This window comes from Biomphalaria glabrata, chromosome 9, assembly GCF_947242115.1.
Source record: "Biomphalaria glabrata chromosome 9, xgBioGlab47.1, whole genome shotgun sequence".
Lineage (NCBI taxonomy): Eukaryota > Metazoa > Mollusca > Gastropoda > Planorbidae > Biomphalaria > Biomphalaria glabrata.
Window position 1 is genome coordinate 32,037,678 of NC_074719.1, and position 15,984 is coordinate 32,053,661.

At 35.5% G+C, this 15,984-nt stretch overlaps 1 long non-coding RNA gene across 1 annotated transcript; it reads left to right on the forward strand.

Moving 5' to 3' along the window:
- Nucleotides 1-8,985: 8,985 nt before the first annotated feature.
- LOC129928335 (uncharacterized) lies at nucleotides 8,986-15,980 on the forward strand. The gene is made up of 6 exons (XR_008779945.1): nucleotides 8,986-9,252; nucleotides 9,937-10,019; nucleotides 10,145-10,228; nucleotides 10,368-10,469; nucleotides 12,379-12,498; nucleotides 13,346-15,980. It is a non-coding gene; the product is annotated as an uncharacterized LOC129928335 (long non-coding RNA).
- Nucleotides 15,981-15,984: the final 4 nt, after the last annotated feature.

The window sequence follows — 15,984 nt, forward strand, 5'->3', positions numbered from 1 at the left end:
ACCGTCACCACATTACAATGAACCTGATGAAAGCATTTCCTTACAGTGACTCTAGCTGAAAACACGGTACGGGTTAATGTTTTGATATTAATATCAAATTTGATATAACGTTTAGGATATTTTAAGGAAACTTTTTAATTTTTAATCATTTTTTTTTACAAAATTGCAGTGTAGGGCAGGCCATTATTGGTCATTATTATATATAGTCATGGGACCAGGTTATATATTGAAACCCTATTAATACGCGCCATGCAGTGCAGTATTTAGAGTTGAAAAAGCTTTAAGCTATTTATTTGAGATATGGGCCCTGATATGTATGTAACTACTAAATATTTCTTGAAGGCCTTAAGCTAGAGCCTAGTTTATGTTGCATAGAGGTAAATCCGGTCCTAGCCCCATGGTTGTTACACCATCGGGTGTGAGCCCCTAAATGGTCGTGGGCCCGCGTTCATTGAACCCCTTCGCGCAGGGGCGGACTGGCTATATGGGCAAACGGGCAAATGCCCGGTGGGCCGGTACTAAATGGGTGTGCTATGCACACTACTTTGATGTCTCCAAGACTGTGTTTGGCCTGATCATTTTGCTGGTCGGCATGGGTCTTTGATGGCACTCCTATTTTTGTTTTGCTCCTTCCCTCACCCGTTTTTTGATGGTTCCATGAAAGTTAACGAAAAAGAGGGATGAGAGAGGATAAGTAAGAAAACATTGATATAACGTGGCAAAACACATACACACAGCCGCGAAATTGCAAACCACCCAACTTATTCATAGCTCAATATGGGTATAAAGTTCTACTTTCTGCGATTTGAAAAGAAAAAGTAGGTTTCTTGTTGTTTATTTGTAATAACATAGATCTAAAGATACTACACTTAAAACTTACACACAAAAAAAAAAGTAATTATTTAATTAAAACATAAATCTAGATCTAAATCAATTTTATACCGTTGTGATTAACGGCAAACTTATGCTTAGTATAAAGTCATTGATGATGAGAATTATTAAAATAATTACAATAATTTATATAGCGCTGTCACATCCGATATTTAATGAAAGGAGATTTAGAATCATTTATATTTTAAATAATAGATCTATATTCATATACAAATCACGTCATGATGCTCTGTCATGTGCCTATCTGTCTCCCAGGTGGATGGGTCTATGCTGAGCGCCTTCAGAGAAGCTTTGAGGGTGTCCCTGAAGCGTTTTCTTTGACCACCTTCCTTCGCTTAGTTGGCTATACAAGAGTCGTTTAGGGATGCGGTGGTCTTCCATTCTGCATACGTGTCCTGCCGATCGCAGCTGGGACTGCATCAGGGTGTGGATGCTTTGCAGACCCGCTCTTTGAAGGACTTCAGTATCTGGTATTTTGTCTTGCCATTTGCCATTCAGTATTTTTTCACACACATGTCAGGTGGAAGTGATTCAGTTTCTATGCATGTTAACTGTACACTATCCATGTTTCTGATGCATAGAGCAATGTAGGGAGGATGACGGCTCGATAGACCCCTAGTTTTGTATTTGTTGTGATACCACTTCAAAGGAATGGGTTGTCAGGCAGGAAAACCAATGATTTAGCATATTTTAAGTCACAGATCAACATGCATGACTAGATTGACACGTGAAATGCGTAGGACCTAATTATTTTATTTTTTTTGAAGAAACGTACGTCTGTAATCTATAAGTAATACCAAAAAGTTTGAAACTCATTAAGGCTGCTAGTGTAGTGTTTATTGTTTTCAGACTACGTACATGTAGATATATAAATAGAATACATTATGTAAGCCTACGAAAGCATACATCCAGTTTTCGATGCGTTATCAAACTTTATATGTTTTGAATAGAATTAGGCTTACACCTATGATAAAACACATGGGTGTAGCCGAGAGGGGAGGAATTCAAACCATCACTGGCCTCAGATCTCATTGTCTGAAAGGGAAACTTTACCTACTGCCCCAGTACAGCCAACTTTAGCAAACTACAGTCACCAAATTTCACGAGCGTAGCCAAAAGTGGTTTTGTGGTTCCCCCCCCCCTTTTCCAATACAAAATAAAGCATTTTACCATTTTCTACCAGTCGCTGGACTCCAGTGAATAGAAGATTTAGTTTTTGATTTTTTTAGCGGAAGAGTAGTAGGCTAATTGCACTGTAGATACCTCAGAATATGCATTTTTTAAAGCTTAAAAAAAATGGAAAAAATGATCCCACTGGGGGGAGCTTATGGCGCTCCCCCAGACTACCTAGCTGTAGCTGTCCCTTGGCGATGTGTACTACCTTTCACTAATTATAGGAAGAGAGTATTCTAGAGTAGAAAAAAAGTATAAAAGAATGAAAGATAAGAATGTAATGAAGATTAATTACACACACATATATATAAATTGTGGAGGGGGGTTAACCCCCCCCCCATACCGAAAATATATGACATGCCAATTGTGGGCAGGTTTATAGGCCTATATCCCAGCCAGCAAAGCTACCTGTTCAGGCCCGGGCTGAGTTAGGGGCCCGCACGGGGAACCGGATAGTCGTGCGGGGCAGTTTTTTCCTTTCCTACCCCGTCATGCGCCCATTCAAAACCCCCCTTAGATGAATGGGGCCCGTAAGTAGCAGGGGATGGAGAGATTCGCCCCATTGTTTCACTGCTGGGCGTCGGCTGGCGGTCTGAATTTTGCGTAATACAGTTACGGTCCCACCACCTTCCCCCTTCTCATCCTACTGGCAAGGAGTGCCCTCCCCGCCTCGCTCTTATCTCGGACGAGACCGTCGGCCAGGAAACTCGTTGCGTAATGAAATTCAATGGGAGACAAAAAGGAGCTCAATATAATTGGTTCGGATAGTCTCCCATTTCATTATAAACACAATAAACTCATTGAATGTTTTGTTATTTTTTTATATAAACTTTTTATTGCTTCGTTTTTTTTTTTTTTTTTTTTTTTTTTTTTTTTACATTAACATATTTCGTTTTAATATATATGTATATAGCTATGAAATAAAAACAAGTGTTTTATTGTTATACAATATATAAGGACGATTCTTTTGATTTAATAATTTTATTTACATATTTAATGAAAACTATATTTTTTGATATTTTAAATTTATCAGAAAATTTTTTACGAACAATATAAAAACTGATGTAAACGCTGCATACAATAACTGTATCCCTGATAGCAAAATGTTCGGGCCCGGTAAGGACCCCCAATTGGGTCTGCCCATACTAACCACATGGGCCCCAATTGGGAGAAGAACTCGGCCCTTAAGGTTGAGTCTGGGCTCAGTCAGTGGCCCCAGAAAATCCCCTTGTGAAATCCGTGTGGGACCAGTAAGGAAAAGGACTTGTGGGCCCCAATAAGGCTATAGATACTTGGCCCTTTGGGGAGAATTAATGAAAGCCCAAATGGGGCCCTTAGGGGTCGAGTCTGGGCGAAATCAGAAGGCCAAGATGACGCCGTGATGGAAACCTCATGGGGCCAGTACGGGGAAAACATTAATTGGCCTGAAAGGGCTTACCACATGGGTTCGATTTGGGGGATGAACGTAGGCCCAAACGGGTGCCCTTAGGGCTGAGTCTGGGTTCAGTTAGGGGGCCCAGATGAAGCCCTGATGGAAACCTCATGGGGCCAGTACGGGGAAAAATTGAGGGGCCTGAGAGGGCTAAACTCATGGGCCCCGTTTGGGGGATGAACGTTGGCCCAAACGGGGGCCCTTAGGGCTGGGTCTGGGCTCAGTTAGGGGGCCCAGTTGAAGCCCTGATGGAAACCTCATGGGGCCAGTACGGGGAAACATTGAGGGGACAGAAAAGGCTAAACACATGGGCCCCATTTGGGGGATGAACGTTGGCCCAAACGGGGGCCCTTGGGGCTGAGTCTGGGCTCAGTTAGGGGACCCAGATGAAGCCCTGATGGGGCCAGTACGGGGAAAACATTGAGGGGTCTGCTAGGGCTAAACACATGGGCCCCATTTGGGGGATGGACGTTGGCCCAAACGGGGGCCCTTAGGGCTGGATTTGGGCTCAGTTAGGGGGCCCAGTTGAAGCCCTGATGGAAACCTCATGGGGCCAGTACGGGGAAACATTGAGGGGCCAGAAAGGGCTAAACACATGGGCCCCATTTGGTGGATGAACGTTGGCCCAAACGGGGGCCCTTAGGGCTGAGTCTGGGCTCAGTTAGGGGGCCCAGATGAAGCCCTGATGGGGCCAGTACGGGGAAAACATTGAGGGGCCTGCTAGGGCTAAACACGTGGGCCCCATTAGGGGGATGAACGTTGGCCCAAACGGGGGCCCTTAGAGCTGAGTCTGGGCTCAGTTAGGGGGCCCAGATGATGCCCTGATGGGGCCAGTACGGGGAAAACATTGAGGGGCCTGAAAGGGCTAAACACGATGGCCCCATTTGGGGGATGAACGTTGGCCCAAACGGGGGCCCTTAGGGCTGGGTCTGGGCTCAGTTAGGGGGCCCAGTTGAAGCCCTGATGTAAACCTCATGGGAGCCAGTACGAGGAAAACATTGAGGGGCCTGATATGGCTAAACACATGGGCCCCATTTGGGGGATGAACGTTGGCCCAAACGGGTGCCCTTAGGGCTGAGTCTGGGCTCAGTTTGCCTCTAGTTTCTCTCTCTCTTTTCTCCCTACTGACAAGGAATGCTCTCCCGGTCTAGCTGTTATCTCAGACGAAACATAGAAAGTTATTACGTAACATAACTCGAGAAGAGGTAAAAGAAAAAAAAGAAAACCATGACTTTGATATGTTGGCTCGGATAGACTCACTTAGATTATTAATACAAACAATATTGCTGTTTTTTAATTATTTTATTTTCATAAAAATATGTATAGGTTCCTATATGTTTTACTTCTTTTTTTTTTCGTTCTTTGCATTTAATTTAAAGTTATAGAATGCTGATTTTTAACTGTGATAATTTTATCTTACATTATACTTTATTAAATAAATTGGATTGTAGGTCATTTTTAGGTATAACATTCAATGTCATTAAGTCAAAAAGTGATTTATATTATATATTTTATTTATTCTTCTCACAGTAGTTTGATCAAAACGTTTCTACTATAACGACATATATATGGGATATTTGTGTGTGTGCATGTTTGTTAGCGCGCGTGTGTATGAACTATGCATGTTATATGCCAATTTAAAATTTCTAGATCTTATATAGTACGTGACACTTTAAAAAAAAAAAAAAAAAAAAAGGGTCATTGCCTAGCTCCAAGATTATTCATGAGATGGCTAGATACAAATGTGCGATTAATATGATGTCGAGTGTTTTGATTTTTTCGAGTAAAAAAAAAAAGCAACTTGTGACTTTACAACACTTGCTGTAAATGGACCTTCACTTAGGCATCATTTTGACTTTGCTCACGTAATGTAACACCCCTGTGACCATAGTCGCACTCCCTCTACGTCTATCTGACCCAGATGTTGAATTAACATCATGGTGATCTCTTTTATAGCCTTCCTCTAACTTAACTCCCCTTTCTTCTTTTTTTTTTTACCCACTCTGCTGGATTTCTCGAGTTAACGCCTAATGAAACGCTAGACAAAATGACGCCTCTCGAAGTAATAAAACTGAATCTGTCGTTCTTGTAGGTTTCTATCATTGCGGAAGGTACCGGTACCGGTATTTACTGACCAGTCATTGATATTTAGGGTTATGTATTTTCACGTCTACCTCAGGAAATAAATAAATATATTGTTGTAACTCTAGGTTAGGCACTCAACGAATAGGCATGCAACTCAACACAGTGTAACAGGAAATAAATACAGGTGTTTATTCACTAGGATAAACACATAGCATCCTTCAGCTTCTTCAGAGTCTTCCTACTAATTTACCAGTCCTTTAGACAGCAACCCGAATGTGGACCAACGACAGCCTTCCCCGCTTCGCTCCAGGTCCCTTCTACAACCTTCAGGCAGCACCAAAAGCTGGCTTCTTAGTTTCCAAACATTCAGACTCTTCACAATCCCTGATGCAATGTTATTATCTCCGTTCTAGTCTCTTCCTGTTTACGTTCACTAGTGCGCTAGTGCGCACCTCAAGCACTGGTGCAAGGCAGGGTTACAACACTACCCCCACCTTAGTCTTTTCGTCCCGAAAAGAAACATGTTCACGGTTGGCCAGTGCAGGTGGAGGTCGGTCAGTGGGAGTCACAGATTGCATTGATCGTGCTCCCCACAAAGCAATCCACACTGCTCTCTGCAGGTACCGCTTTCTCCTTCTGCTCCAATTGACCTGCCTTTGGTTAAGGGGAAGTCGTTTTCGTTGTCTGGCCTTTCTCTTAGTTACCACCGACGGCAGACTCATGGCAAGAAGCGATGCAGTGGATGTCATAGCGTAGGTCATCAAGACCATTTGTCTTACACGTTGCTCCAGCAGGCTTTCTCGATATGCCGTGGACCCCCAGGAGGCCAAGTTGTCAAACACGGTATAATCTTTAAGCTTGTCTGAAAGACATATCTGTGGGGCACGTTTACAACGTCCTATGTGTCCATCTGCTGTACCACCATCAGCGCTTCTCTTGCTGATACTGGTATCAGGACAAATACTTAGTTGGCAGGTCTTCCGGTGCTCGAATTCTCCCTTTGAGGAGGTCCCGTCATCACAGTTATTTTTCAACGTCTGAGTGTAGGCAGGAATCACGATAGCATGATCAGATCTGTGCTCAGTACTTTCACAACAAATGTTAGGATTCTTGTCGTAGGAGCCAAGCTTGCACGGTTCACTATTACAGTCATAGACAGCGCCACCATCAACGGCGTCTCCGTTGAGTAACGGATTGTTTATACCTGTCGACATGGTAGCCATCTGATCGTCGGTCTTGCTCATCACGGTATCAAACGTATCATCAGTCTTGTTCAGCGAGGTACTGATACCTATCTGTTTAATCATGGTACAGATCTGCTCGTTGACCTCTTTTAGCTGTACCTGGAACGAGTTCATCTGATCTGTCACGGTATTCATGAGCTCTCTGATATCTGGTTGTACTTCGAACAGATACGAGTCCGGATCTTCATCTTCGTCCAGCAAGGCTTGTCGAAGGCGTTCTCTCATTTTTTCTTTGGCACAGAAGATCCTCAGCTCCCTGGCTCGGAGCTCCTCTTTTAACTGTTTACAGCTTAGTTCATCTAGCTTCCTCAGCGTTGTCATTGTTTCCTTTCGTTGAGCTGCCTAAATCCCACTTCTGACACCAATTGTTGTAACTCTAGGTTAGGCACTCAACGAATAGGCATGCAACTCAACACAGTGTAACAGGAAATAAATACAGGTGTTTATTCACTAGGATAAACACATAGCATCCTTCAGCTTCTTCAGAGTCTTCCTACTAATTTACCAGTCCTTTAGACAGCAACCCGAATGTGGACCAACGACAGCCTTCCCCGCTTCGCTCCAGGTCCCTTCTACAACCTTCAGGCAGCACCAAAAGCTGGCTTCTTAGTTTCCAAACATTCAGACTCTTCACAATCCCTGATGCAATGTTATTATCTCCGTTCTAGTCTCTTCCTGTTTACGTTCACTAGTGCGCTAGTGCGCACCTCAAGCACTGGTGCAAGGCAGGGTTACAACACTATATATATATATATATATATATATATATATATATATATATATATATATATATATATATATATAGTTTTAGGTTAACATAGAAAATCAACAGATTCAGTTAAACAAGCACAGCATTGGTTTCTTTTTTTTTTTTTTAAGTTTTATCTGTAACATTTATTAAATATATTTTAACCATTCATAATACAGATATCTGATTTACTGTAATTGTGTATAGTTGCACTGTTCAATTAGATTTCAAATAAATAAATTATTTGCAATTCTTATTGCATCTTCTGGTAATAAGCCGATTTAAAAGTTTTAATGTAGCCTATAATGCTAGTTTCCAGTACCGGTAGATATTTTTAATGTAAACAAACTTTACACAAGCAAAGAATATTAACAATAGGGGTTTTACCCATCTTGTTTGAATTTATTTAGTCGTTTTGAAACATGACTAATAAGAATGCTTTTATATTGATTTAAATGTTTGTCTCAGTTATATTTAAATATAGATATCAATTTATAAAGATGAGTGCGTGTAAAATTCCTACAAATAAAGATCAGCTTAGGTTAACACGTGTTTGACGTTTTCCTTGCTCGTTGCATAGAACGCGTGCTATCAAGCAAGAAAGTACACGTGTGCACACTGATGGTCAGTAGGTCAAGGCTCACTGACTCTCACTGTAAATCTTTTTCGTATACCACCTCTTTACTCGATCTTTTTGTTGACGTAATAGACCTTGTGATCTCTTTCTTTTATGAGTTACACAAATGTTTAGGTCAATAACATTCAAATATAATGAAACACGTAACTAAAACTATCTTATGATTTAAATATAATTCAAGGAATTTTTATTTTAAAGTATAAGATATAACTGGCAAGATCATGATATAAACGACAGGATTTGCTATTCAGTTTCATACATTTAAAAAAAAGTTATGACTCAAAATACATGCTACATGACAGATCTAATAAACTACATTATAGGCACAGTTCGTAAATATTATCGATGACTGATTCTACGAAGATAAAGAGCATAAAAAAAAAATCAAGAGGCATGCAAATGTGTTGTAGCCATAGTTGTAGACTATGTACGTGTCAGTGTTTTATCTAATATCTACTGTATACCCCATTCTAGAATATTTATGATTTAAAATATATATATATAAAATTAATTAGATCCATATTTTAAATCGTGCAATCTAACTTTGTAAGAACCATCTTCGTTAATTATAATGTCTATAATCCGATTTGTGTAAGTACGGTAGTCAAGTAGATGAGGTCACGAGATGAACCAACACATCCTCACATAATTTGTTCAAATGCTGCACTCTGCTTTATGGTATCGAAATACTAGAGTTAATAAAACAAACAATTTAAATATTCAACAAGAGACACTACTAATATACAGTATTAGAGAAGATTATAGTCCTGGGGGGGGTGGGGGGGGGGGCGAAAGAAAGACTGTGCCGCTGGTCAATGTGTAGGCTACCCGGTCACGTGGCTTACTTACAATTGACCAACCAGAGACAGGTCTACATGATAGGCTACAGCCTATTGCATCATTAAGAAAAATAGCGCCAGAACCAAACACCATGACCATCCCATTCCAGTCATAGTACTCATAGATCTACTTCAAGATTGTGTTGATTTGTGATTAACTCGACTCTATTCTAACAACTTTGGAATGTGTGCGTCAAGCAAAGGTACTTTTTATTTTATTAGACAATTAGATCTACTTTATTATTTTATACTTATTTATAGAGATTAAGTCTGGATAAATTAAAGTAGATTAGAATTAGATCTAGAATCTAGATTATTCTAGATCTACATCTACATTTAATTTTAATGTCATTTTTGTTTGTGAATTTGCTTTTTTGGTTTAAGTTTAAGTCTAGTCAGACTAGGCCGTCACTAGGCACAAATAATTATTTTAAGTGACGCAAGGAAAGCCGTTTGAAATAATTAGTCTATAATCATTCGAATCCCGTGGCGTGTCTCACAGTTTATTAGAACCTTAATAGATTAGATTTAGAAAGTCAATTTAGAAAAGATAGTAAAACCAAATTCTTCAACCATTTAAATTAATATTTTAAAATACGTGAGTTCTTGAGATCTATTTTCAATTTAAATGCAAAATGATGAAAATGTAGCCCTCTAAATACATTTTTGTATACTTTTTTGTAGAAGCAAATCTAACAATGTTATAGAAATATAGATCTAATTCTACTATACTGAAACTAGTCAATAATCTTGTCATTCAATATGTTGTGCAGAATTTATAATTTATCTTTATATTGCTTATGCCTTATGTAGATCTATGTATTTAATATTTCTCATGTGTGACTTTGATTTTAAAAAATTGAAATGTTAAAAAAAATGATTTTCAGACTCTCGGAACCAAAGAGTGAAAGAATGATGGCATCACTATGATCACTTCTTGCTGGATCTGTCCAAGAGTCAATGAGTACAGGTATTTAATTTAAAATATAAAGTATTATTACTACTCAATTTTATTATAATTACCAATTGATTAAGTTTAAAAAAATTATTACTATACTTAGGCTACTATATTAATATTTTTTCATATTCTTCAAGGTGGACCATGTTGGAAAATAACTTTCAGTCAAGACTCAAGTTGAGACAAGAGCTCCATTGATCATGATGTTATTGATCAAACTGGTATTTTTTTTTTACAATATTTTCAAGCCAAAAATCTTGTATACAAATCTGATGATCCAGATTTCCTGAATAATTTATATTAGCAGTCTAGATTTACTTGTAAAATTTATTTAATACTTATTTTATTTTCTGTCTGCAGAACATGTTCTAGAGATACTGGAGAAAAGATTTGAGTGCAGTACAGACTCATTTTCAATTGAAAGCAATTAAAAGAAGCAGAGATAAATACAATCAGGATTAGGTATGAAGCAAATTTCCCAATGGCAAATAATGTATCACTGTTGGAAATAGAAGTGAAACTGAAGGATGAAGATTCTCATGAAAATTTGGCAAGGCCATATTATATTGTAGGATTTAGGATGTAAAATATCATTTATGTGAAAAGGTACTTCGATAAACTGACCTAGATCAATTTTTTTTCTCCCAAAAAATGGCTGAAAAGTGTGTCAGCACATTTTACCCTTTTTTCAGGGGTGGTCATTTCCATCAAAGTTTTAGCATATTGTATTTGATTTGAGGACTAATTATGATTACTTTTTGTAAACATAAGATATCAGAGATCATTTTTATTTGCTTTTGAAGCCAATCTGTTAAATTTTTCTTAACAAAAGTTTATATGAAAGTTGACATTTTTACAACTTTTTTCCTATAAAAGTTACAACAATGCTGTTTGCTACAATAATTTATCATATTATGAAATGTGTATATTTCAAATTTCATTAAATTCTCTTGGTGCACTTTAAAGATATTTGATATTAAAATTAACAAAGACAAAGAAGGGTAAAATTTTCTTTTTTAAATAAAATAAAAGTGTTTATGGTTACAACAATCTCACTAATTCTATTGAATTTAGCATGTTAATATATATCTGTGTGCTAAGTTTGAACTTTGTAGCTTGGCGCACTCTTTAGATATTAATTTTCAAAGTTGATGGTTAAAATCTATTTTTAGTAACAACCAACACTGTGATTTACTGGAAATGGTCAATTTCTGTCTATCACAAGCTATTTTTAGAAGCACACATAGGAATCTTTCATTTAGATTAACTTTTATAGTGTTTGAATGCTAGATTATGGAGAGGGAATGTGTCTTTATTAAAATTTTAAAGTAAAAGTTTAATTACTTTAAAAAATAATATTAAATTATAAATATTACAATTTTTCTTTTCATATTTTTAGCTCAGCGAACTAATAATTATTTTTTTTTTCTGTGTGTTGTTTTTTTCTATTAATATACATGTTAATTAATAGTTAATAAATGAGTACATTATATTTTTTAAAATGATGAGCTATTATTGCACAAAAATTCAAGTAAAAAATCTTTTAATAACTTCTAAAAAAATCGCAAGGTTTCTTTTTTATTTTATTGTCCGAAGCAAGAAATTTTTCATTTACAATCTAATTTTTAAAGCATTTAAATTAAGGCATTTTAAAATGATTAATTGCCAGTGCTCTACAAAAAGGTTAAAACTGTTTTTTTATGAAGTTTATGAAACTTATAGTCATTAAATTTTAGGAAATATTTTTCTGCGCAGTGCTATTTTCATTTATAATTTATAAGAATTATCTATCTGATGCATATAAATAGCTATTTAAATACAGTAGAATTATAATTAAACAAAATAAAACACAATACAGATCTCTGATTTGTTTTATTTGTGATTTTTGGGCTCATATGATGACAAAATCACATATATTTTTATTTTTTGTCGAAGGCTTTTTTTATATATTAACTTTTTTTCAAAGATTTTATTGCTTGGTCTTATTTTTTTAATTTATTTTAACAGAATACTGGTTAATGTAAAAGAGTGTGAAGTTTCAACCCCATATCTTTAAGACTTTTTATAATACAGTTAATTTAAGTTCAACTGTCAGTTGTTTTGGTCACAGATTTTTTATTTATTTACAAAGGCTAAAGAAGGCTAATTTTTGGCCACTAAAAATTTAATAACTTCTCCCACAATTAACTCAGCAATATAAAATTGGTATCATTGGAAAGCATTTCTCAAGCTCTATCTAACTAAATAGGTTCCATTGCATTGTGATGATTTTGAAATTTTTATCGAAGTACCTAATGTGAAACAATAATTCAGCTATTTATTTATTTTATGTGTCAGCAGAATCATACTTATCTCATCTTATATATTACAGATCTATCCAGTGAAAACAGCATTAAGAGAACAATAGTATGGATTATAACTTGGCTGGACTGGACATGGCACAAACAGAAAATAAATGTATTGAATTTTCAATCCAAATTATGGATATTAGGTATGAATTTTTATTTCCATATTTTTAACTAACATAATCTTTATAATTTTTTTTTGTGCCACAATGGACCTCATTCACCAATCGTAAACAAACAACATTTAGCCACGTGGTGCTTTATCTCTTCTATATAATTTACGATCTCATGTTTAATTCATGATGGTTGTCACGTGACAGTTTTTTCATTGTTTTATCAATAAGATCACGTGACTAAATGTTGTTTGTTTACGATTGGTGAATGAGGTCCATTGCATTGTTACTTTTCTTTCAAATCATTTCTTGATCAAATGCTGTGTCAACCTAACCTAAGAGGCTCATAAGTATTTTAATTTTTTATGAACATTGTGTGTAAACTGTTAGGTCTATATACCTCCTATAATTCGCTGTGTGGTTGTGAAATGTTTTCTCCACCATCACCAGATAACTATGTCAGTGACTTTCTATTGGAAAAACATACTACTTATACATATGATGGTAGGCTCAACAGAATTTCGAACTCTGTTATCACTTGTTGGAACAACTGAAGCTCAATTGCATCTTGAGGGACAGATAAACAACAATTAATGTACTGTTAGTTTACGCCAAGTCACGTTTGGTATATGATACGAGTTGTAAGATTAAAAAAAAAATTTTTTTAACTTGTGCAGGATATGTACATGTGCGAAAATACAGTAGTTAATGAAGCCTGCATACACAAATCATGAATAGATAATGTCAGCATTTTTTGGTTTGGAAAAAGTGAAAATCATTGTGTTTTTGTTTTTTGTATGTTTTATATGAACATTTCATTTTGAAATCATAGGCATAGGAATATATTTAAAAATTTTTTTTTTTTTTATGTTCTTCTTAGATTATTCAAGTGAGTTACCCAAGTCTGTCAAATAACTTAGAGAAAGTACTTGAACTTGGCACATGTGATGGCACAGAAATCGTAAAAAAAGAAAGATGATGGCTTCAACTCTGAAGGAACATCCCAATCATGTATAACATTTTACAAACAAACCTAATCAAAGTTTATAAATGTTTAAAAAAAGTAAGATGCACAAGCAAATTTATTTACATACTACAGATATTAGAACTAATGACTAATGGAAAAAAAACAACTACCTATCTAGACTTAACAACAAAGAAATAAGTAAATATAATATTTCAAACATGTGCTGGATCTTGTTAACCATTAGCCAAAGAAACTGATGGCCTTAACATCATCTGCCCTATAGATGCTAAGTTTGAAAAGGGGAACTTTACTTTTATTACAACATAAGGTTATAAGTTGACAGTTACAGATGATGTACCATATGAGCATCATTGTTGTTTACTGGCTTTTGAACAGTAGCTTGAAACATTTGCTCTTTCTTACATAGAATATTCACTGTTAAAAAATTATGAATATGATAGTGCAGCTAGTTACTCTGCTCAAAATTGAAAAAAATATTTTGTTGAAATTATAAACATGAGCTACCGGTATATATAAATGTATAGTTTTCATTGTTGAGCACACACTTTTTCTTTGGTACTGGGTAACGTACATGACCTATATTTTTTTGAAATATTATCATCTAAAATTAGGCGAGGTCTTGAGAATATTTACCTCGAACAGACTCAGCTTTGGGTTTTTGTGCATGTAGACCCTATTGATTAAAAAGCACCATTCTCTAATTATATTTTACTTGTTTAAATTTATATATTTATGGTTATTAATTATTCTTTGTATTTATTTTTTTAATTTTTTTTTGTAAAGTAAGCACTGGTATTTTTCTAAAAGTATGTTTCACATTTATTTCATTTTAAACAAATTAAGTCATTTACTTAATGTTCAATTATGTTCTAAATGTATGTTTTTAAAATTTCAGTGTTTATATTGCTAACATTTCACAAACTTGTTACAGGTAGCTTATTTTTGTTTTGGTCATTTTTTCTTTAGAACTACCGGTACAACATAATCTAAAAAAAAATTTGTTTCATGATTGTCAAAACAGTTTGCTTTTCAATTTACATACAGCAGGCTCATACTTTGTTTAGATAATTCTGAATTACATTCTATATATAATTTATAGGTTTCTGTATAGGCTATTCAAGCTTTTGTACATGTTAAAATTTCATAAATTTGGTAGCCATTATATTTTTTAAAAATTTTATGGTATAATACAGTGATGCCCAGCCCAACTCGACCTGCGGGCCATTTTTATTTCCGACAGTCGTGTCGCGGGCCACATGAACAAAAAGGCCTACAAAAACGATATTGACCTTAATTAATGGGATATTTGAAATGTATCCTTTTTCCCCGCGTCTGAAGATGGCTTCATTTCTCTACTTAAAATATCAGCAACATTGTAGCTAGCTTTACATCCGAGTCGTTTTCCTGTCTCTTTTTGGTAAATATTCCCATCAATCCTCCAATTTCTAGGCGTAGTTTAACAATCTTTTATTCGCGGCTCAAACCAAGAATGCCGTCATATTTGTTTCATAATGTCGTTTATATGTTTTTGTTGTTTATTAAATAACCACACTTTCTTTATAAAACAAAATATGTTGGCTTATTATCATGTTCCACAAAAAAGTAAAGAATCGTTCACTTTTCCTGGTAGAAAATGTACATTCTACACTCAGAAACCTAATTCATAAACGCACAAATGTTAAATGTCATGGAAAACATCAGGAGAAAAATTGAGGGCCCTAAGCCCCTAACGTAAGTAAAGATACATTTTTACAATTCAATTTTTATTTTGGAAAATGGGGGATTTTCGACGGGCCGGATGGACTCACGTTGCGGGCCGGATCTGGCCCGCGGGCCGTACTTTGGGCATCACTGGTATAATAAATACTTATTGTATTTTTAAAAATATAAGCATCCATATTTTAAAAACTTATTTCTAATTTGCCATTTTAAGCAATTTGTTATTACAATTAATATTTAAATGAATATGCTTTTACTTATTTCAGTGTACATATTGCTTACATTCCACCAACTCAATACTTTTTTTGTTACTTTTATTTTTTAATATTTTTTTTACATAATAACAAAAGCTAAGTTGTTTTTTGTTGTTGTTGTTTTTATGATTGTCAAAACTGTTTGCTTTAAACATAATTTTTATACAGCACTTATACTTTCTGTAGATGATCCTGAATTATGTTCTTTATAAATTTGTTATAGATTTTCATGTTATCATTCACAACTTTTTTGTTGACTCAATGCATTTTCCATAGTATACTAAAATATTATAGGATCAATTTTCACAGTTAAAATCTTTGCTACAGGTATTGCTTTTACTTTAAAAAAAAGTTTTTTAGTGTATTCCGGTATTTTTAATTATTTTTAATAGTTGCTAACATTAACATTTTATAATGCAATAAACTATTAATTTCAACTAGTAAATTGTTTATGTAATTATTTATGTCATTTTATGCCATTTCAGCTAGAGCTCAGTGTCATTTCTTACTGGCCTCATCTGGGCCCCTAACTGAACCCAGACTCAGCCCTAAGGGCAC